The sequence below is a fragment of the Corvus kubaryi genome, unplaced genomic scaffold (assembly GCF_017639235.1).
Source record: "Corvus kubaryi isolate FWS band 111438036 unplaced genomic scaffold, C.kubaryi_AGA036_p1.0 37397, whole genome shotgun sequence".
NCBI lineage: Eukaryota > Metazoa > Chordata > Aves > Passeriformes > Corvidae > Corvus > Corvus kubaryi.
In genome coordinates this window covers 9,405,688-9,429,102 of record NW_024581136.1, presented here as the reverse complement: position 1 = coordinate 9,429,102, position 23,415 = coordinate 9,405,688, and the positions used below count along the sequence as shown (strand labels likewise).

The 23,415-nt window shown below is 53.4% G+C and overlaps 1 long non-coding RNA gene across 5 annotated transcripts in view; it reads right to left on the bottom strand.

Moving 5' to 3' along the window:
* LOC121671095 overlaps window positions 1–23,415 on the bottom strand; it is a 32,297-nt gene that overhangs the window by 4,326 nt on the left and 4,556 nt on the right. Inside the window, exons 1-2 of one of the 5 annotated variants that reach the window (XR_006018386.1) lie at window positions 2,392–23,415; window positions 1–166 (exon numbers count right to left, since the gene is read on the bottom strand). This is a non-coding gene — a long non-coding RNA (uncharacterized LOC121671095). The other 4 variants (XR_006018387.1, XR_006018385.1, XR_006018388.1 and 1 more) reach the window with 4 other exon arrangements.

The following is a 23,415-nucleotide window of genomic DNA, read 5'->3' as shown; positions in this document are numbered from 1 at the left end:
CTCTGAAGCATTTCCCATCACATGTCTGGCTGTTTATACCTTCGAGGCGTGCAGCCATCCTTTTCTGTTTAAGGACTGTCTTGACCACATCAGTAGAGTGAGAATTTCTAAAAATAGATGAACTGGCAAACTTCTCAATATGGAAAATGACACGCTTTTGAAATCTCTGGAAAAGAATGGATTCCTTAAAGTATAGTTTACAAATACTGATTTCATTATTTATGGTAGCTGTAAAGCACAGTGCATTCAGAAAGCTTCGTCCCATTGAAGAAGTGTGTTACTCATTACCACAGCTTTAGCATTCCAGCATGTTCCTCAGCAGAAATGTAGCCAAGAGAACAAGCTGGAGGCATACACAGGGACAGCCTGGGGGGAAGCTGCTTCTCATTTCATGTTGGAAAGGGTCTGTGAATAGGAGAAGGGGAGACTCAGGGGAAGCACAGGATCCTGTGTTAGAGTCTCTGGCAATACCAGACCAAGAGGGTAAGGCAAGGAAATTAAATAGTAACAAATTCACAGCTGGAAAGAGAAGAAAACAGATTATTATGAAATGAACACTCAGTCCAAGACACCACTGAACCAAGGTTGGAGCTGGGTATTAGAGTGGTGCTTCTCTGGCTAAGGTGCTGGGGACTGAAGGTTAGGCATAAACCCCATGAGTTTTGGGAAGAAACACCAATTTGTAAAGCACACAGATGATCTCAGATGGGTGGTTTTCCTCCACACTTGTTCACTCAGCGCCCTCTCCTCCCATCCCTCCTTGGTACACCCAAAAGTTTATGTATTCTTTGCTGTTATTCCTTCAGTATTTAGCTTACGCACCACAATCTCTGGCATTTCTTTTCCTCAAACGGTGTTCTGGACAGAGACTAACTCTCCTCCAAGTCTTTCGAAAAGCACCCAGTTTTCCCGGGAATCTTTCTCAGGATCCCAGGATTTAAATTTCTCTGGGATCTTTGCTCTTACCCTGCCACTATGTTGTCCCTCACTCACTCCACTTTTTTCATTCCTAAAGCCACTGGTAGCCAGGGGAACATGCTCCTTTTTATGCCAGCTGTCCTGCTCTTATTGTTTCTTTTAAAAGATTTATTGCATCGTTGCTCTCTGCTCCTCTCACTATTTCCACTGGTGTATTTGTAGACAGAGGGAAGCATTGCAAGACTGCCTGCACCTGTTCCTCTGAGCCCTCCTTCTCCTCTGCATCTTGCCCTTCTGTGAAACCCTGCTGCAGGAATTCCATGCTAGGCTTGTGTTTCACCCTTGAGTCGTACCTTTGGAGCTCTGAAACCATGCTCTGAAGTCTTGGCGCTGCAGAAGCAAGAGGTTTCTCAGGAATGTTCTATAAGGGTTTGGGGTCTGCTTCAACTGTTACAGCCATGTATAGATGTATGAGTGTGTGTGTGTGTATATATAGGAAATTTCTGGCATCCCACCACAATGGCAAGCAATCAGAGGGTAATTTCTTGGCACTGAGGGCAGTGTACCCAGCCCCTCTGACAGTGCTGGTCCTCGGCAGGACCCTGCTCTGGCTGCTCCCCCTGAGCACCCACAGGCACTTGCTTTGGGAACGCTGCATCCATCAGTTCAGTACTGAGGGGATGCTGAGCTTCCTAAGTCCTTGTGCCAGTGTCATTTGCATAGTGGTGGCTAGGATGGAGATCATCTGGACTCTTCCTGTTTCTCCTTCAACGCATGTTCACTGGGAGGTACATGGACAACCCCATCCACGGTGCTCTGCTGTACAGCTGAGAGGAGGCTGTTCCTCCCACGTGTTGAGAAGTTCCCTGCTATGAGAACATACTCCCCCTAAAACCTTACGGACTGCTGCCTCCCACAGTCAGCGCAGCTGGGCATGTGTCTGCCCTTGGCTCTCACCTGGCTAATCACACCATGGAGCACACACCGTCCTTCAGCACAGCCACGCTCAGCTATGTCACCGTGAGACTCAGCAATGGCAGCTCTGAGATCCCCTGCAAGCACCAGCACCCACCCAAACTGCTGGAGGCAGCAGATAAACACCTGCCAGCAGAAGAAGTTTGCACACATTTATGTCCCATCCTCAGGTTGTTCTTGGCTCATCTCCCCAGGGCTGGGCGGTGCCCAGGGAGATCAGCAGCTCTCTTGAAGCAAGGAGTTAGTGCCGTGCTGTAATTATTTGCTCTGTGATGTATTTATAACTTTTACATCTATCTGACATTCTATGGCCAGGCATTACAAGAGAAAACTGCTTTCCATTACTCACAGCCACGAGCTCTCATTCAGGGTATTTTTCCTTCCTGTGACATCAAGTTGGCATGGCACAGTGGGGCCCAGTGCTGGCCTCACTGACACAACCCACGATGCTCCAGGAGCTGAGCAAACAGATTGCCACCATGCTGTGATGGACCTCACCTTCAGTCAGACCTTGGGTGGAAGACTGTTGCTTTTCCAGGCTGAATTTTCTGGCAGTAACCCTCCCATTAAGTGTGACAAAAAATCCCATTCCACAGTGGCCCACTGCTGCAGCAGTCTCATGTGAGGTCCCACAGAAGAGAGTGAAGAAAAATTAGTGTCAGGGGACAGAAGAACCTTGTTTGGCCCCTTTGTGAAAAAAGACAGCGAGTTTTAAAATCTCCCAGGGAGGGTGACTGTGCTCAGCTCCCTGAAGCACGAGCCACACATGGCAACCCCCTGCCTGCACCCCCCCATGTCTGGCTTCGCTGTCAGCTGCCAAGTTGGCATCCCTGTTCTGTGCCTCAGCTGACACAGGGACAGTGAGGACTTTGCACCATCTGGGCATGGGGAAAGTGTGACCAAGGGACAAATGTCACCTTTATGCTGATGGCACCAGACCCAAAGCACGCAGACGGCTCCTCCGGCAGCCCTGGCGTGGCCGTGGAGGGAGGTAAGAGAACACCAACCCACCGCAGACAGCTCCTGACACTGACCCCTCCTTTCTCCTCCTGACTGAAATTTTCCAGCCTTCAGTCCCGCTGCAGCCAGGGCCAGGGGCAAATGTCTCACTCCAGCTGCATCCTGCAGAGCACTGGAACAGGAGCACTCCTGCTCTGCTTCCAGGCAGCATGACCCCAAGAACAGCCCCATCTGCCTCCTTCATGCAACTTCACCTTTGCATGCTCCAAGCCTCCAAAAGGTTTTACAGGGGCAGTTGCATGCTGCATGAGGGTGTCTCAGTGGATCGGTTGGAAAAGCTGGACTCTGGTCACTCTTGGTCTGGCTGAGTGGCCAGATGGGACTGAGCATCCCCCTCTTCCCTCTCCCCTGGTTTCCCTCACCTCTGCTGCCTTTCAAACACCAATCTCATTCCTGGATGCCTCAGAGATACTGGTTACCCCTGCCTGGATTTGATCTGTGTCCATGTTTGAGCTGGTATCCAGCATTTCCCTCCTGTCTGCCATCGTGGTGACATGTGGGGACAGTCTCACTACTGGAGCAGTTTGCAGCCCTGCAGGATTGCAGCCCACTGGTGTCCCCATGCGGTCCGGGGCTGTGCACAGTCCAGGTGCTGCAAGGGGTTGTCACACAGGCAGAGGGATATCTTTGATCATGAGGCATCCTCCCACCTTTTGGGGCCACCCTGATGTTGGGGCTCTGATATGCCCACATACATTACAAGATGACACACATGCACATTTGTATCTTCTCCCTTTGCTCTGACAAATTGCTTTGCATTAAAGTTGCTTCTCATGGCTACCCCGAGGTTGGGGTAATCTGTGTTCCTGAGTTCCAGCTAACCTAGGAAAGACAAGGAAAGACAGGTTATAAAACAAAAACGGGCTTCCCAGAGCTTAACTCGCAGAGCCTGTCACTTGCCACCAGCTGCAGACAAGCACCGTGAGAAAACGGAGCGAGCTGAGAGCCCCGTGCAGCTCCAGGCAGCCGGCAGCTGCTGTGCAGGGAGGGTGGAGCAGCAGGCTGGGGATTAGGGAGCACAGGCGAGGGGGGTGCCAGGGCCCCTGGTTTGGTGTGGGAGCCAAACTGGCCACCAAGCCTTCTCCCCAAAGCTCCTGGTGTGAGTGATGCTGTGCCAGAGGCTCTGCAGCTTTGGCTGCGGTGGCAAAGGTGAGACAATGGGGGGCTGTCGGTAAGTCTGGGGTGCCCCATCACCCTGCTGTTCCGGCCCAGGGATGTTCCCAGCTCAGGGATGGACACCAGCTGATCCCGGGGGTATGTCCCTGCCACTGTGTCCCGGGCACTCAACATAGAGGAGAAGTGGGCTCGTGGGACTGGGGTGGTTTGCTCTCCCACACCTCACACCCACTTCTATTCCCTTATCTGAAGGGTGTGGGGTCTCCACCATCCCCATCATGGGGCCATCTCCTGTGCTCCTTGGGGGGAGGGGGGCTTTGGCTGGGTGGAAGTTTCTTGCTGCAGCTTGGGGCCAACAGGGAAAAGGAGGGGGAAAACTTTTCTCTTTGGAGGAGAGCTGCTGATGGGTGATTAATGGCCATGGCCAGACCACTGGGCTTGTGCCATCTGATAAGAGGCCTTCTGACAAAACAGACCTGTTGCTGGGGAATTCATCATGCCTCACTCAGCAGCAATCAGATAAGAACAGGGCTGGATCCCTCCCATTCATCCTCTTCATTCCCTCTTCTCCACCCTCTCCTTTCACCCTGTTTGCCAGAGCGTTTCATTCTCAGAAGTGAACTCAGAAGGCACAAGAGCTCTCTGCCATGAGTGGGGGGAAAGAGCCAAGGCTAACCCTTTTTTAGGGTTTAGGGGCAGGGTCTTTCAGTCTGGCACCTTTTATTAGTCCTCCTGTAGGATCTCGCTCAATTTCTTCTCTCCTTTGATGAAAATCATCCAGCTTTAAACCAAGGGGTCACGCTTATAGGAAAAAACCATCTCTGGGGGTGGCAATGTCCAACCACACACTTTTCATGGGTGGTTTTGAGTCAAACTCTGCCCATCTCGTGGGCTCTCGCCCAAAAATTAGACTTGCCGTGTTTTAGTTAGGGACTACTTTTTCAGCTGCTAGAAGAAGGAGGCAGTTTTTGGGAGGCTGGGGTGCTGTGGACCCCACTGGCACAAGGCTGCAGGCTGTGTGTGCATGTGTGTCTGTGCAAGCCAAACCTCCCTGCGGGGTATGGATGTGATCCCAGACCAACAGCGCTGGAAAACTATTCCACTTAGAGGGTCTTGGGAAGGGATCCTGGGAGGCTTTTGGGTTATCCCGCGGGGAGCAGGGAGGGGCCGCCTGGGCTGCTGAGCTGGTGCTGGGCTGGGCTGTGAGCACGGGCAGCTCTGATGGCACTTGGGGTTTCATTATCCTTTCAGCTTCTTCCCTCTCCCAGCACAGAGCAGGATCCCTCGCCCCTCACCCAGACACCAGTGCCCAGGCTGCCCAAAAGACCCCGATTTCCAGCAAACCTAATCCTATAGACACACACTAACAAATACACATCTTGTCATTGTGGGATTTATCATGCCACAAGGGCACTTAATGCAGTCAGGGATCTCCAGCAACGCTGGAGTCACATTTTTCTCTCCTGCAAAGGATGGGGAACGGGGGTGGAACCCAGCCAGGGCAGGCACCATCCAGGGTGTGCCACCACGGGCCATGCATGAGCCCCACACTGGGGCGCTTCCCACACCTCTTCTTCAAAAAGGCTTTTGCAAGCAATGTCCCGGAGCAGATTGAATTAGAGCCTAATAAAGCAGTGGTAATTTGCAAACTGGAAATGCTCCAGGGAGCCCAGGACTAATTATTAAAGTCTTCCTCCTCCCCTGCCTTCCCCTGGAGGTATCTGGTTGAAGGTAGCCAAGCTCTAGCCCAGCTGTCCTGGCTTTCCTTCCACGCCCCACTCCTGTGCTTGCTGTCATTCTCACCGTTGAAGTTTTTCCCATCCTTGATGGAGTCAGATTAAATATAGGACCAGAGACTGACCAAAATAAAAGCTTAGCATCAAATAACTAATTTTGGTTTAAATTTTTCTGCTATTAAAAATGTAGTTGTTACATAAAACATTTGTTTTTAGGGTAAGGATTTCAAGCTCAAAAAGAGTTTTTGATTTTCATCACACCAGAATTTGAATAAAACCAGATATTTTTAAAGATAGCATTTTGAGGGCTTTTCCCTTTTGAATTTAAATTAGAAACTGGAGTTGGAAATACTTTAAAAATCAAAACTTCTGGCTAAAATGCTTCTTTTTTCATCAGTTCAGCTCAAGTCCCTCCTTTTCCAAAGCAGCAAGAGCTTCCAGGACTTGGCAGTGTTGGGTTATTGTCAAAGCATCCTGCTTTTCCCTTGTCATGGTGGGAGAGTGATGGTGACCCCCAGACCTCTCACAGGGCCAGTGGTGACAGGCGGCTCACAGTGTCACAGTGCTGACACTGGGGAAACCTGTGGGGCTGGAGGATGACGACAGTCCCTTTCTTCTGGTGTGGGGACAAGACCTGCCCCTTGGTGACAGCAACCCAGCATGGGAGTTCAGGGCACGATGACACCTCTGTCCCATGTGCAGGATCTCCATACCCTACCGAGCACCCATGGGTGCCTCATCGGGCTCCTGGTTTTTGCAAGCTCAGGGTACCCAAGGGGCTGTGGGACTGCTGTCCTGCTTTCCACCTCTTGTACTCCACATGCTGCACATGGCAGTGCAGGATCTGCTGTCAGAGGGTTTGGGCCCATTGCTGGGGGCTCCAAGTGTGACAGCCCCTTGGCCAGGTTTCCTGAGCTGCCTTATGGCAGCAGGTGCCCTGAATTTGAGCGTGGGCTGCCTTGGGTGTTGAGAGGTCAGGGTGGCTCTGCCATCCCAGCAATGTGCCCGCTAAGCAGGGATCAGCAGCGAGGAGAAACGTTATCCCGACAAGCCTCTCGCTCGAGTGCTCAGCAGCTAAGGTCAGAGCAGAGGGGAAGCTATTGGACCTTTCGGCCTGCTGGCAATCCCCTGATGGTATTTTTGTTGCCCTGCTTGCCAGACCTGCTGCCTCCCAGCTGGCTGGAAGGGAGGGAGCTGTGGGGATGTGCTCTGTGCTGCTGTAGTTGTGCCTTCAGCAGCAGGGTCAGCCTGCATGGTGGCACCTCTGGCAGCAATGAGGGACCCCTGGCCCCATACACACAGGAGTGTCCAGGAGCATCCTGGAAATCACCCCAGCACTGGGTGATGCAGACAGCTGAAGGACTCCTCACACACTGCACCAGTGCTGTGTAAAAGCCAGCCAGGGGACACTGGAGAGCAGTGGGACTGAGGCAGCCAGCAGCTCCATCATATATCTGTGCTGTAGCTCAGCCCTCGCATGCACAGCACACCACTTCTTAGTTCACTGGTAGGGGATGGGTGTTACTGCTAAGAAAGCACTCAGATGTCCCCTGAGAAGGAATTTTGGAAAGCAGTTAATTCATCTTTAGAGCTCCCAACAACCTCTAGCACCCTGAAACTCCTGAGTTATGAATCAGAAAAACTACCCATCATCTGCATTCTTCTTGCCCCTAATTTCTGAGCATTCAGCAGACACTGCAGGCTGCTTTCAGCAGGCACAAGGACACAGCCAGTGCCTTTCCTGTGGGATGACTCTGTCCAGCTGGGCCAGGCAGAGCTGGTCACTGATGGTGCATTGGTCATCCTGGATGCTGCTGGGCACCTCCATGAACACAGGAGAGGTTTAAGCAAGGTAATTCCCTCTTCCCACCTGTGCATCATATGAGAGTCAACTGTTGCCTAGCAAATACACCTGGGACATAAACACGGTCATTAGCACTTATGTACATGTATGATCCATGCTCCAGTGACTCACTGGGGACAGGCAGAGCAACAAGGGCAGCCCAGTCTGCCTTTAAAAAGGATCTGGACCAACACTGCAGAGATGATGAGCTGCCATAGCACAGGGCCCGTTAAACCTCACACTCCATGTTTCTTCCTCCTGCCAGTGCAATCAGACCTCTGTGGAGCATCAGTAAGGCCAAGGCTCATTTGGAACTGAGCTTGTAAGCCTTGGAAAAATTTGGCTGATCCTTCGTGAATATTTGACTGATGCATTTGGAAAGTATAACAAAACCCAAACCAGAGAAGGGCTGCAGGAGCTGTTTACTTTTCTTGCTCGGTTCTGGCAAGGAGAAAATGATGACCCTGAGCTTCCAAGCACAGTTCCTCTTCATGTGAGTTGTCCCCAGTCAAGGGCTTTCAAGCAAGGACTTTAGGTCTAAACCTAATGCCAACAGCAAATATTTTCTCCACTTGAGAGGCCGTGTGGGGATACTTGCAGTCAAGTATGGGAGCAGCAGGCACAATCTTGCAATCAGGGTCTGCCTCTGCTCCCAGGGTGGACACAGCCTGGGTCTGTAGCAGGTGACACATCAGACTTTGCCCTTGCAGTGAGAAAGGATGTGAGCCATCACAGTTGTGGCCAGGCAGTGAAAAAGGTGCCAGTAAGATGCTGGAGCCCCAGATTTTCTCACTGTGCTGGAGCTCATCTACAGTTGAGAGCCAGAGAGGCCACACTGCTGTCCTCGATTTGCAGAGATAAGCCCTAGCCATGCTGTCCAGTCAGTGCCTGGGTCAGGGTGTTCCCAGAGCCTGGGAGCATTTGCATCCAGTGTTTGACTTGGCCCATGGTTTCTAACACCCCCTGGCCTCATTCTGTACCCGCTAATATCATTGTCTATCTGGCAGCAGCAGATCCCCAGTCTGCACGGATGCAACCCAGGAAAGACTCCAAGCTAATTTTATTAGAGCTTTGGTTTGTTTGGGTTTGGACAACAGATTTAGAAGGGGGTGAAAGCCTGAGATCTGCTTCTGCCTGTCCCTCTGAATTTGTGTAGCTCTGACCAGATAAGTCAGCATTGCTCTCCAAAAGTTTCTGAAATAGCAAAAGGTGCACAACGTGCTAACTGGAGTCATTAAGAAGTCAATAGTAAGGCACTATCAGGGATATTCCAGCCCTCCACCGGCTGCAGAGCATCCAGGTAATTTTTTTGGTAAAAAGGGAGCAAGTCTACCTCTCTTCTCACTCCTTAAAGCTATCATTGACAATGGACCCATCTTAACATTTGAGAAAATACATCAAGAGCTGTGGAATCAGGTCTCAGGTGAATCTGAGCATGGCTGTTGGCCAAGCAACATATCCTGGGCACCATGGAGCCTGGGGAGCTGGCTCTGCTCCTGAGCACCACTCTTACTTTAAGAGGACCAGGTGGGAGATGTTTTGGGGGTCTGCAGGCAGAAGGTCAGCACTGGACCCATCAAGGAGCACTGCAGCCAGCTGTGCTGGCAGGGGCTAAGGGCATGTCGATAGCACAATTGCAGACTGCAGCCATCCTACCCTTCTTATGCCATTACAAGTAGCTCGGCCACCCTAATGAGAGCTGTGGCTTCCTGTGGAAGAGGTTCTCAGCAAACGTGCTCCCCAAGAGTCCCTGGTGCTAACCTGGGCCAGGAGCTATGGCACAGATGGACCTGGGACTGACAGCACGCCTCCAGGACACGCTGCAGGTCAGGGACTGTTGTCCTTTTCTAGCTGGTTTGGGATGTCGACAGGAGTAGGAGAGTGGGGCAACACTGCAGAAAAGCAGAGGGTAGAGAAGCTAAGGAGCTTTATTTTAATTGATCCAGGTTCACTGAGCCTGCCAAGTTAATGAGTCCCCAGCAAGCAGCTTTAATGAGAGCCCATGGCAGGCTTAGGAGAAGGAGATGAAAATGAGGGCAGAAATAGGTGCTTGTCTGTAGAGCCTGGTCGGCTGGGGCCAGCACAGCAAGAAGGAAGCTGGGGAGGGCTGGCAGCAGGCACAGAGGCACCAGCCAACCATTGAACACACTGCTTCAGTGCTTTGCATTGCTGCCCTCCTGCCAAGCCCCAGCCTGGCTCTCCTGCTCCCTGGGTCGGCAATTAATCTGCTGGCAGGGGGTTGGGGGGAAAAAAGGGACAGGCTGTTCCCCACCCTCTATTCAGCTAGGTCTTGCTTTTGTGTGAGTTTAGAGCTGCCAGACGTGGGGGCTCCCACAGCAAGGCAGCCAACCCCTCCACACAAAGCTGAGGGCCATGCTGAAGCTCCAGCACCAAGCTCCTCCAGGAAATACTGTGCTGATGGCCACTGCAACACCCAAAAGGGCTGTGGTGGGCAAGGAGGATGCTAGAGAAAAGGAAGGGGGCTGGCTGCTCCCCCAGCAGCTGGAATGTGGGTTCAAGAGCATCCCCCCCAGCATGCAGCATCGTCTGCCTTCTCTCATAGATGTGGGCAGGGATGTCCAGTGCTGGAGCCAGGGCCGAGCCCACACCAGGCAGGCTGACCATGGCCAGGGCTCTGGCCGGCTGCAGGCACCACACAGCCTGAAAGGGGCCATTGTCTGCCCAGAGCTTTGAAGACACAGAGTTTTGTACACGTGCCAGGTGGTGAGAGCACGGCATGGGGGTAGCTCCTGGCTCCCCGAGTGGCTGCTCCTGTTCTCAGCACCCCACACCCTTCATCTAGGGAAAAAAAAAAACAAAACAACCATAAAAGTGCAGGGAAACAACTCTTTCTGAAGGAAAACCAGGTCAGCAGCCCTTCCTTCACCACCCACAGTGGCTGTGGCAGGCGCTGGGGGCTCAGATGTTCTTTGTCACCCGCAGGGCTGGGGGCTGGCAGGGGACCCACGCTGAGGGGAGCAGAGCGGGAGTGCACCGGCGTCCCAGGGCGGCCAGCCCAGCTCCTGTTCCGGGGCCAGGGCCGGGGCTGGGGCTGGGGCAGGGCAGCTGCTGTGAGTTCACTGGAGCAGCACTTTCCCACAGTCTGGAGAAGTGACACATGGCTCTCACACATTCCTGCGCCGGCAGGCTCGGCCGCACTTGGCCAGCAGTCAAGGCGGGAGGGAGGGAAGGGAGGCTGGGAGGCTTGAGGGAGGCTGCGGCTGCTGTAGCTACTGATTAGCAGGTTCCGACGTTGGCACCAGCCCTGCCCGCAGAGGGAGAAGGCAGCGGTGGGGGCAGAGCCAGCCTGGGAGCTTTGTGCGGGACACACAACACTCTGGGACAGGCTCTGATCCAAGCCTTCCCTGGGGGTTTGGCTCCCCTTTGTCTGCCTGGCTTTGCCCAGCCTGCGGCACGGTGCCCAGCAGCCCACGCTCCCTGCCCGCGGCACCGGCATCTGCCCACACTGCCCCAGCAGCCCTCGTGTCCCTCGGCGTTCCCCCGAGCACAGGTGGGGTGTGCATGGGGCCAGTGTTGGTGCTTGGGGGAAGCACTGGAGCCTGGAGAGCAGCACAGTTGCTCCTGCCAAACAGCAGCCTCACTTCCCAGGCAAGCTAGCCAGCTTGCCCAGGGAGCCAGGCAGGGAGTGCAGAGGATTGGCAGTGTCCCAGTGCACCAGTGGGTGCTGGGGCGGCCTGACAGAGCACCCAGAGAGGTGTCAAATGAGATCCTGGTGCAGGAAAAGAAGGGTCTTCCCACATGCTCCCCAGGATGGCAGTGAAGGAACCGCTGCCCAGGGTCTGGGCCCTCTTTGCAGGCAATGTTTTCCCTCACATAAGCTTTTATTCACATGCATTGGGTATTTTTTCTGAATTTGTGCCGACTGCAGAACCTCATTCCACACATGGGGAAAGGCTGGGGGTCAGAGCTTCCAAGCCCATGGAAGCACTTTGCAGGTTCCCAGGAGGCCCAGGCAAGCATCTCCCAGGGCTTCAGCAGTCCAGTTGCTCCCAGCCCTGCCTTGCAGCCAGGAGACTGTACAGCCCCTGCCCTAGCTCAGGGAAAGGCCCCTATGTCGGGAAGTGAGAGGTGTACTCGGGTGTACCCAGCCGCTGCCAGGTGAAGGATCCGGCTGTGTGCTGGGGCTGGTGATTCACAGTGTGCTGCAACCTGCACTGGCCCCGTCTGCTGGAGCAGTCCCGGTGGTTCCCAGCCCGCCCCCGCCGGGGCCTCCATCCCGCAGAGCTGGCAGAGGGCCTGGGGCAGTGGCTGTGGGGCTGGGCTGGGGGGCTGCTCCTCACCTCCCTGCTGAGGTGAACCCTCCCTTGTGATAACATCAGTTTCCCAACCCTGCACAGGCTGCAATGCTCATTCCCATGGAGCACCTGTGGCTTTAGTCCCTTTTATTTGGGAGCCCAAAGCAAGGACAGGCACATCCTGGTTCCTGCTGCATTCCACCACTGCCCAGCTTGGTGGGAGGAAGGAAGAGGCTAAGGATGACCTTGCCTTTGCCTGCCACCCCCTTTTCCTCTGTCCTGGGGGAGACTCCCAGGCTGAGGTTTAAGAAGGACTGCAGTGTTCCACATCCCAAGGTACTCTGCTTGGCAGCAAGGACAAGGACTTGAGTGAGCTGGTAGTGACACTACGCTGCCCAGATGTCTCTGCCCTACTGTCATGTCTCAAAGCCCTGCCAGGCTCCCACTGACATGGCACACTGAGCTCCCAAAAATTCCTTGGGCTCATCCAGCTCTTGCCCAGGTCCCCACAAGTTTACACAGCTGAGCCCTGAGACTGCCCCCAGGATAAGGCAGCTGGTGGCCGTGGCCTTAACTGGGACGATGGCAGCTCCAGCTCTGCCCCACTCTGCCTGTGGGAAAGTCATCTCTTGCCTGTTTCCACTCCTGTTTTGTGTATTCAGGCCATGGGTTCTTCTCTCCAGAGCCTGGAGCAGCTCCAGCCTTAGGTGGGGTCTCAGTACTGTCATGCAAAAGCTGTGGCAATCTAAGTGCTACACCACCACAAGCAATTGAATTTACAAGTTTCCCAGTCCTCCCAAAAGTCCAAGGAGCTGGTTTCATGCCTTCCTCCCTGCCTCTTGCCTTCGCTTGCTCATTTTGTTTGATTCCAGGCTAACCATGACCTTCTCAAAGGCTGGAAAGGGCTTTTCACCAAACAGCTGGAGGCAAATCTGGGATGGCCTGGGGATTCCAGACAATGCAAACATTCTCTTTTATCTTACCTATGTATTTTTGCTCCTCCCAATTAGCTGCCTGCTCTGTCTGATCCCTATTTCCCTGCGGTTCCTTCCAGCAGCCCTGCCTTAGAAACATTTTGGCAGAGAAGCACATCCCTGGCCCTGCAGCTCTTCCAACAGCTCTCTGGTGGGTGTGGGTGCTGGCCCTGCACTCAGACACCAGCGAGGCTCGGCAGGCACTGGTGCTGCAGCTCATGGCAGCCTGAGCTTTTGGGCATCTCTTCTGCAGCATTCCCTGCAGGAGTTTCTTCCCCTGTCCTCATTATGGGTGACAGGAACCAAACACGTGACTGGAGGCTGCTTAGACATCCTCCAGGGAAAAAGCATTTGCTTTCAGAGCTTTGTCTCCTCTTTGTCCTCATCTTCACACAAGAAAAGCTGAGGAGAAAAGAAGTTGAGCAAGACCATGTGTCACAGCTGGCTGTAAGGACCAAGTCTCTAGCACTGATATTTGGAGTGGACAGGCTCCTCCAAGTCTTGGGGATAGAGCCTGACTTTGCATTTTTCTGCACTGGGAGGAGGGAAGAGCATCCACCTCTTCTTTCAAAAGGATACATACAAAAGCAATAAAAAATGTAGGCTTCAATGGCACCACTAATTGGATCTCAGAAAGGGTTTATTTGTTTGCCATGTGTGATCCCCAGGTCAGGGAAACCATAGCAAAGAAGACCACATTTTCAAAATTCTCAAAATAGTCTCAAAATTGTGAAGGAAGCAGAACAGCCTAAGACCCTTTAAAGTATTTGCTTTTACAGGAAACCAGATAGCTGGATCACTGCTATACGAGTGCTGCTGATATGTCCTCTCCCTGCACTTGGCTGTTACCTGGCCATTTCAAATATTATTTTTTGAAAACCACTTCCATAAATCAACACACACAGCCCAGCACCAGCAGAACAGCCCACATGGCTGGAGAGCTGGTGGCCACCGCCAGTCACTGAAGTAGAACAAACCAGCAAGAATGCAAAAAAATGCAGACCACAAAGCCTATAAAAACACATTTCTTGCTTTTATTAGACCGAAGCAACTGTATGAAAAGGGCATGTGAGCCCAAGATGCCCAGACAGAGGACAGCAAGGATTGCCACTGCCTTGTAAACTTGAGGTGTGCGGATCCTCTGCCTGCCTCTCATGCTTCCTGCTGCCCCACGGATAGGGGGGAGAGGAGGCTCCACCACAGCATGCCTGGCTAGCAGGGACATGCATCCCTGCTGGAGCCAGCTGGGATGGGGAGTGGGTATGGAGGGGAGAGGCACAGCAGGGTGGTGGCACTCGTGAAAGGATGGGTGTTGCTGAGTGTCCAGCACTGATGTGTTGGCATCACACAGCTGAGGGGAGGATGCAGCAGCATTTCATCACTTGTCTCACGCTCACTGGGGCCTCCCACCTGGGGAAATGTTATTTTTGCCTTCCCAGATACTTCTTTTCATGTCAAAAATAAAATGTGGAAGGGAAATATTTGTTGTCATCCCTCATTCAGCTTGGTGGAAACCGTAACAACAGTGGGAGCTCAAGGAGGAGAGCAGCATGGCACCCTCCCTTCCCAAGGAAAATAAAAGCTACTCTACATCCCTGCCACTGGCACAGCCTGGGCACAGATATTTAAAAAAAAAAAAAAAAAAAAAAAGAAAGAAAAAGAAAGCCCCTTTTTCTGCTCTTCAAGGCAAAATCTCCTCAGCGAGTGCTGGCAAAGAAAGGCATCTTGTTCAGGGGCTCTGAAAGGCAAGATGAAAGGGGAAACCTACATTTTTCAGCCCAGCCTGTTTCTGACATGGGAAAATAGCGCAGACAAGAATAGATAGCTTGTTGGCTCATTTTTTCCTTGACAGATTATCTGTGTGAATGCACCGTATTAAGCCGGGAGTAAGACGCCAGGACCCCCCCACTGTGGCTCTCCCCCTTCCCCAGCTACCTTGAGAGCAGCGAGGAGTGAGGAGCTGTGATTTGTGAGTGTGCAGGGCTCTGGAGGAGCACAGGGCAGCCAGCCATCACCAGCCACCTATTTTGCCACCCCTCATGTGCTCAGCAGCCTTCTGCCCCCACACTCAGGCTCCTTCATGCCCTAAAAATACAACTGTAACCTTGTCAAAAGCTAAGCTCAGGTTAGGAGGAGCTGTACTGAGATTAATTTAGTGATGCACAGAGCAGGACATGCTCCCGTGATGGGACAGGAAAGGGTGACCATGGCCATCGACAGCCCATGGGGGCCTGGGCTGGTGCCAGCACTGCTCTGGGGTGGCACTTGACTCCCCGAGGGAGCCCGTTTTGGCTCCAAATGCTGCTGCTGCCGTGGCAGCTCCCTCCCACGGTGGCTTTCGCTGCACTCTCAGTAGCTCAGAGCCATTGTTCCCGCCCCAGCACATGGGTCATTAGCTGTGGCTGGCTCTGTGACCCACCAGCACTGTGACCCATGACGGTGGCTCTCCGCTGCCAGCTACGGATTGCCAGGCACCACGTCATTAAAATAAATGTGCAGGTGCCACACTTAGAGCTTGAGGGAGGCTCACGCCAGCTGTCTCCCGGCTGAATCAGGTTTGCACACTGCAAAGAAAGCAAAAATGGTTCAAGTGAGGGCTCTGTGGATGCCTGGGGGGAGGCTGGTGCTGCCTCCATGGGCACCAGGAGCACGGCACCATCAGTCCTGCTGCTCCCATCAGTGGGTCATGCTCTTGGCTTCTCTTTAGAAATGAATCCCTGTCAGAGGGCAGAATATGTGGCTGCTTTGCCCAGCCCCGGGCATGCGTACCAAAAAGCCTCACTTAGGTCCAAACCAACACAACAGCTAAAAGAATGCAACTAAAAGTCCTGTGCATTTTGGATCATCTTTGTCACCTTCTGAGCCATTTGAGTCCTATTTCCAGGTTTTACTCCACGGGTGGAAGAAAGAACTAGCCAAGGTATTAGACAATGATTTTCCTTTCCTCACAAGGCTCCTGTAGGGTGTGCAAGCCACCATGCCCCAGATGCAGCAAGAACGTGGTCACCAGCAGCACCAAAAGGAAGCCACTGAGGCATGACAGGATGATCAGGGAATGTGCCTGGCCAGACCATGGCTCACTGGGAAGATCTCCCCTCCTCCAGCACCTGGGATGTTCACTGAGCTAAGCAAAACCTGTCCTGCATCCCCCTGCATTCCCCTGCATCCTGCCAGCCCTGCAGCCGTGTGCATGCGTGTGCAGGTGCGTCTGCCTGGGCGTGCAGCAAGGTGCTGCCTCCTGCCCGGGCAGTGCCTCTGTGTGGTGTGTGTGTGTGTGTGTGTGTGCACAGGGAGGCCTGTTTGCATACGAAAGTGGCCGTGTGCTCCGGAGGGCTGTATCATTTATTGTATGATCTTATCTGGCGCGTGCCTCAGCCGCCCTTTCCCACACTCTGCATGCTCTGCTGCCAAGGCCCCGGGCTTAGCCTGTCAGCATTACCCGGGCTCAGCAGGCAGGCAGTAATTCCCTGAATAAAGAAAACATTTTAAGGTTTGACAAGTCCAGCATTTGCATGTCTGTTTTCAGAGAAATAACCATCTCAGGGGATTAAGCCCTTTTTTTTCCCATCCAGCCCAAAGTATGAAAACATTCTTGACATAGTTGCCTGAAAAAAGGATTTCTATAGAGTAAAATACCTTGCGTCCTGCGTGAGTCCAATGATTTGCTTTGGGCGGAAGGGAAAAAAAACAGAAAAGGAAAAAAAGAAAGAAAAGAGACGCTCCAGTCCAATAGGTTGTTGGTTTTAAAGTGGGTGAAATGCGCCAGCAAGCACCATGGATCCCAGGCGCTGCACACCCCGGGAAGGATTTGCATCCCTCCCTCACTGCCCACCTCTTTGTGCTGCACCGGCAGTGCCTGTCCACTGGGCTCCCCGTGGGGCTCAGGCCGTGCTGGAGCTCAGCATCAGCATTGCTGCTGAGCTGAATGAATCCCCCCCGCTCAGCAGACCCACAGGGGCAGGCAGCTGCCCGAGGAGGAGGGCCAGGAGCTCCGGGGGGCTCAGCTTGCTTGAGGCATGTCCCAACACAGAGACTTTGTCCGCCCTTGCCGTGCGTGTCCTGGAGAATCGCTTGCCTGCTGCCAGGTCAAGACAGGTGACATGCTGCCACAGGAAAGCACTGGTCCCTGAAGGGTTGGGAGCAGGCTGTGGTAGAGGAGTGTAGCCAAGTTGGCTAAATGCCAATTTTATTTACTTAGAATAAATCGGATTTACAAAGGGCTTGTCACCCTCTGACTCCAAAGAGGAGCTCTCACTTTGCCAAATTCAGCCTCCTCAGGATTTGGCCCTCTGGTGCACTACTGGGGGTACTGGGAGAGACCAGTTTTTGCCCCGGTACTGTCTGGCAGCTCCTGTGCTGGCAGCTGCCTTTGGAGCCCTCAAGCAAGAAGGCGCACGTGGGAATTACACACACATGCCAGCCTCGGGCCCGGGCTGGTGATGAGCATCGTTCACTCCTCTGGGCTCTCCACCACGGTGCTGTTCTGCACACCCGGGATGCTCCCAGCTGTGCTGGCCGCCGGCTCCCATCCCGCCAGGGCTGGTGGTGGAGCCTGGCGCGGCTGTTTGCAATTTGTCAGGGTGCTTTGCCTTCCTCCCTCCACCTCCCCCCGCGAGCACACTGGCTTTCTTCACAGCTAAATGAGGCTTTAAACCAGGGGATAATACAGCTTTAACACGGAGAGGCTTAAAAAGCAAAAGTGAATCATTTCTCAGTTCTCCTTCCCATAATCTCTCCTGGTAACATTAATTATGAGTTTGTGCAGAGTGCCCCAAGGCAAGTGCTGCTTTCCCAGGACAATTAAAGTTACTTAATTATTAAAAACCATGTGTGCTGTTCCTGTGCGTTCCCCAAAGCACCGTGAGGCAGGCGGCCTGCCTCAGCTCACACACTTTCTCAGAGCAGCGATTGAAGCATCTGTGGGAAAGTCTGCTCCTTTGTAATTCCTCCGGCATAATCTCCGCAAATCCCACCCCAGGCCCGCGCCCTGGAGGGCGAGCGATGCCGGCGGCCAGCCCCTGCCCCTGGCCCTCGCGTGCAGGATGGCAGCACTGGGGCAGGTGGCAGGGTGCCAGGCACGGGTGCTGGCCAGGCTGCTCACTACGGGAGGAAGGGACCTTGGGGGGACTGGATTTTGGTGTGGAGCTGTGGAGGATGCTGAGCTCTCTTGCCACTGCTCCAGGGTCACAGCAGGGCTGGCCAGATAGGCAGCAAATGGCTTTGCACAAAAAAACCTCCCACTTGCCAAAGGCCAGGTGTTGCCCTGACAGATGAGTCCTGCTGTCCCAGTGCCTCCTTCTCCTTGCAGGAGCACCAGGCTGTGCACCCAGCATCTGCCGCCCAGATAGCCGTAACACTTCCCTATCTCTGGAAATGTTCAAGGTCAGGCTGGATGGGGCTTTGAGCAACCTGATCTAGTGGGTAGCATCCCTGCCTGTGGCAGAGAAGTTGGAACTAGATGATCTTCAAGGTTCCTTCCAACCCAAACCATTGATTGTATGATCCTATGACATCACCCCAGTGTGCAATGCAGAGACAGGTTCAGCTTCTTTTTCTTCCTGACTCAAGATATTTGTCAATGTGACAGAGGAAAACTTGGTCAATCCTTGCTCATAAAAGTCAGGGAGGGGTGAAGGTGCTGCACAGTGGAGAGAGCAGTAGCAGGCAGGGCAGCATTTCTGGCTGGCAGCTCAAAGCTAGTGCGGCCCATGGAAAACAAAGCACCAGGGCGCAGCTTCCTGCCTGGCCCTTTGCATCTCAGAAAGTGCCTCTGTTTGCTCAGCTCAGCTCAGCCTTATGGCCTGGTATCCTGCTTCCTTCACCCTTTTCCCAGGCCAAGAATTGCCAGCTCACAGTGCAGGAGGAGCCCCAGGCCCTGCTGTGAAGGTGGCAGGTACTGGGGGGAGCAGAGTAGCTCAGGTGTGGGTAAGCTCTGTCTCACCCACTGTTGATGTGTCAGACTGACTCAACATCAGTGGGTGCAGCTTTCCCCACTTAGTGCTTTTGGCTGCTACCACAGCCTGTGGCCGAGGGTTTCACAGCTGGGCAGTGCCTGATGAAGGCAAAGGCATCCTCCTCCTTGTTTTGGACATATTCTCAACATGATTTCACTGTTCCAGTTTGATGCCAGCTCTCTCTCCACCTCATACTCTGACTCCTGGGACCTTTATGACCTTCCTTCAGCTTTTCCAAGCTTATGTGACCATGACATCTGATCTTTCCTGATCTTTCCTCACCATGCCTCCAGACTCTACTCCCAGGCATCCTTAAGGCCTTTCTTCATATTTCTTTATTTCCCTTATATCCTTTTTGAGAAAAAAATGCTGCACATACTACTCCAAAAGAGGATGTATTTAGTTGTCCTCTCTTCTTTCCCTAATCATATATCATGCTTGCTGTCCTGACTCTCTCCCAGCATCACTGAAGAGGGGGTCAGCATTCTGCATGGCTATTGAGGGCTGCTTGTCTGTGGGTTGTTGCTTTGCCTTTATCAATACTGAATTTCATCTGCCATTTTACCAAGAATACTGTGTACTCCCGCTCAGCAGCCAGCTTTACTTCTGCTATCTGTAAGTCTTTTAATCAGTTGTTTTCCTGTGCAAGGCAACTGTCCCTTCAGTCCATTGGGCAGGAGGAGGTGCCAAGGCAAAAAAACCATTTTGGAAGTGTCACTGCTCCATGACCAGTGCATTGCTCTGCTCCCCACACTTGGTGACCTGGCTGATTTGTGAGGCATGGCTTCCTCCTGCAAGGTGGTGTTGAGTCTCCCCTAAGTGCTGCATTGCCCCAGATCTGTTATAGATCAGTTCTCCCAAACTGAGATCCCCTGAGCCCCTCTGGCTGCGGCTCATGTTTCCTTCCCCACCCTCTGCCCTAGGCTGGCAGGAGCAGCTGGGTAACACCAACCCCAGTTGGGCTGGCATTGCCTCATCTCACACATGTGTGCCACCTGTAGCCCCTTGTTTTGTTGGAAGGTGTCTCCAGCAGGCCCCTCTGTGGGGCAGGCCCCTGGCACAGCCCTGCAGGAAGGGTGACACAGGCACTGCCTGAGCATCTTCAAGCCACCACTCAGCTTTTCTGCTGAGGCTTTGCCTTCCCTAGGTGCTCTGTTCATGCCTCCATCATCCACAACCTGCACCAGCTTGTTGGCTGGTTTCCTGCCCCTAGCATTTATGCAAATTTGTTTATTTTCAGGTTTTAATACCCTAAGCAAGTTCTTCCCCAGACTTGTAAATTCCTTTTATTGTGACTTTACTTTTAACTTGCCAAGGTTTCACATTCACTTTTAAAGGCTGTCTCCACCACTAACTGGTTTGCTTCCCTCCACAATTACTGGGCTGCTTATAGGCACTTCCTGAGTGACCAAATGTGCTGGAGGCTGCCCAAGCCCCAAGTGCTGCTCAGTGGCAGTGGCAGAACAGGGCAGCTGTCCCCGGGGCGGCCTCCTGCCCCGCAAACACCCGGCCACCCTCTGACTTTTGCCCTTCGTACAGCAGAGGCTCTTTCACCCCCGCCGCATGCCCAAGCACCTTTCCTTCCCTTTGACAAAGCCAAACGCGAAACAAAGATTTTCCCCAGCGCTGCCGGCAGCCGGTTTGACTCCTTGAAGTAATCGCTGTAATTGACCCTTGCAGGCGCTGGGCGCCGAGGGAGCGGGGCCGCTCATCAGGCTGACGGGGTGTGAAAACCAGCAGCTCTCTGGCTGGGCTGGCTCCTGCCCCGCCAGCCTCTGTCGGGCGGCCGGCGAGCCCCACGTCTGTCCTCTTCCCACGGACCCCACTCCCGGTTCAGTGGGGGCTGGATGGGTTCCCGGGCTGCAGCAGGGAGAAAGTGAGCAGTACCCCTGTTCCCACTGGGCATCCCTATGACACGCAGGGAGCGGGGGGGCTGAAGCACCTTTAAAAATAGCCTGCTTTCACCCAAAATCTGCCAAGTTTGGGTCAGCAACTCTGGAGCCCCAGGATGTGGGGACAGGCCCAGCTCAGTGCTGAGGCTCTGCACTACCAGCAGCATCAGAGCGTGGGGTGGCATCTCTGTACACCATCACTTCAGTGCACCCGCACCCGAGCCCAGGGTCGCTGCCATTCACTGTCCTGCATCTGGAGCCCGTAAGCAGCTTTTCCTTAGGCAAAGGACATCTTCAAAGCATAGAGCTGATGTCAGAGGTGAGAAGCACGACACATACCCAGTGATAACCCCATGGGGCTGGCTGCTCCTGACCTCTGCCTCCAGTGCCTCCTCCAGCTCATGGCAAGGAGCAGGCTTGTGCTCCTCTGTGAGCAGTGGAGACACAGTGCAAGGGATGCCTGTTCCTGCCAGTCCATGCTGGCTCATCCCTCTCATGTGTGGCTCATGTTTCAACAAGCAATGAGGTTATTTTCTGACTGTGACTGCTCTGGCTGGGAGTTGCTCTGGACCCCCTTGGTCCCAGTGATCATTTCAGTCCCGTTTGTCTTGCCAGCAGTTTTGCCATTCTCTTCTAATGTTTTCTTCCTCTGACTCAGCCATACACATGTAGCAAGCATGTTGTCAAACAACCACCAATGCCAGGACACTGGGCAGGAGCTCCTGGCCCCACACCGGCCTCCACATCTCACTTTCCTGTCTGGGGAAACACATTTTGCAAGCAAATGCTCCCTTTTTGTGTCCAAGTCACTGGTGAAAGGAGAGTATAGCCACCAGCATCCTCTTCCAACCCTCCAAGCACAACTGGTTGCCATCCTTGCTCCTGCCCCTCCCTGTGCTGCAGCTTCTTGGTGAATTCTCACACCACCTTTTCAAGGAGCATCTTCCTACAGTGCACCAGTGCTGCCATGCATCACAGCAGGCAGCAATCAGCTAGCATTGCCAGGTCTAAAAACGGTGTCTTAAAAAAACAGATCTGGATAAACAAGACATAACCCACCAATCCCTGTCCACCCTTCAAGCTTATTTTCCATTTACATCTCCTTTCACTACCTTTCTTCCAACAGGCATTGAATGTGTTGCATGTGAGAGAGAGTAATTTAAAGGACTGGCACACTGTGGGCTGGGATTTGATGGGATTATGGCTTCCTCCCTTCCTGTTTCTCCCAGAGACACAATATTTAGGATCTCTGGCTGTGGTGTGACTGTGGGAAGGCTGTGGGAGGAAGGCTTCAGGTGGGACCTGCCTCTTCCGACCTGTGAGTGCATCTCCTCCCAGGAGAACATCAGTTAGTGGGGCCAGCCTCGGAACTGGTGCTTGCTTTCGAAACCCTGCTGCTTGCAGCTTCTGCTCATGGTTGTTAGCCTTGTGCAGGTGTCCAAGACAGAGCTTATAGACCTTGGCAAATCCCTGTGTCCCAGATTCCAGTGCTGGCAGCTGCCAGCTGCAGTGCCATGTTTGCCACCCAGCGTCCCAAGGCAGATGTGTGTTCTCTTCCCCTGGCTGCCAGCTGCCAGGGGGAGCCTGTCGTGCACCAAGCATGTCAGCCAGTCCTCTGCTGTCACCCTGGGACAGATCTGCCCTCCCTGTTCTCCAGAGGCCGTTTGCTTTACAATCTGTGAACATCAGGAAGAAATGAAATAGCAGTGGAGAATTCCCTTCAGCAAAGCTTTGATGGTGAAAAATGTGCTGTTGGGTTGTCTGTTTCGTGGAATTCAGGAAAAAAAAAAAAAGACAAGGAAAAGAAGGAGGAAGGAAAGAGAGAAACCATCTGCTATTTTCAGAAGTCCTTCACCCACACATTCAATCGCTGCTTCCCAGAAAGGCTTTTTCTCCTCTCCCCTCCACTGCGGTGCAATCAGATAGTCCCCAAACTGCCCCTGGGTTAATTGGAACCAGAAGCCGCTGTCACTTCCAAGTGTTATGAGCACAGGGACCACAAGGAGCTCAGGTGTTTTGGAAAGGCTGATGTCAGAAGGGGCTGTGATGAAAGGCTTGCTGACAGCCTGCGAGGCGATGCCGCGGGAATGGCTGCAGGCAGGGGCTCAGCCCCTCTGTGGGTACCAGCTCTGCTCCATCAGCCGCACACTGGATGTGACCAGGGCCACCCTGTGCCTCTGGCTAACCCACAACAGACATGGCAAGGCAGGACACCAGCTCAGGGACTTTGCTCTGTCTGTCTTGCACCCTCACTCCCATGCTGCCATTTTTAGGGCAAAAATAGTTAGATTTTTGTAAAGAAAAAAGACCAGAGTGAAAAAGGCTCTGGAGCCGTTCCTGACAGGGGACAGCCGGTGACAGTGTGTGCTCAGCCTCCCTCCAAAGTGCAAGTGGCTAATCTTGTCTCAATAAAACCAGCATCATGTCAGGGTAATCAGCAGATGTCAACACTTTAATGACACTGGCAGAGACCCAGCAAGGTCCGGGGGTTATCTTGGCTGCATCATATTCCCACGGGAAAGGTAGATAGCAAGCTCCCTCCCTCAGGTACCCACCCGATGGCTGTCAGGCACGGCGGGGCAGGCGCAGCACTGCCGGCGCCTCTGCTGCAGCTCCCACTGGGCTGCTCATGCTCTGCTGCCTGCAGCCAGCCCTCCTGGGCAACCTGCCTGTCTGCACTGGGAGGGGACAGGGTGAGACGGCACGGGATGGGATGGGGCGGGATGGGACG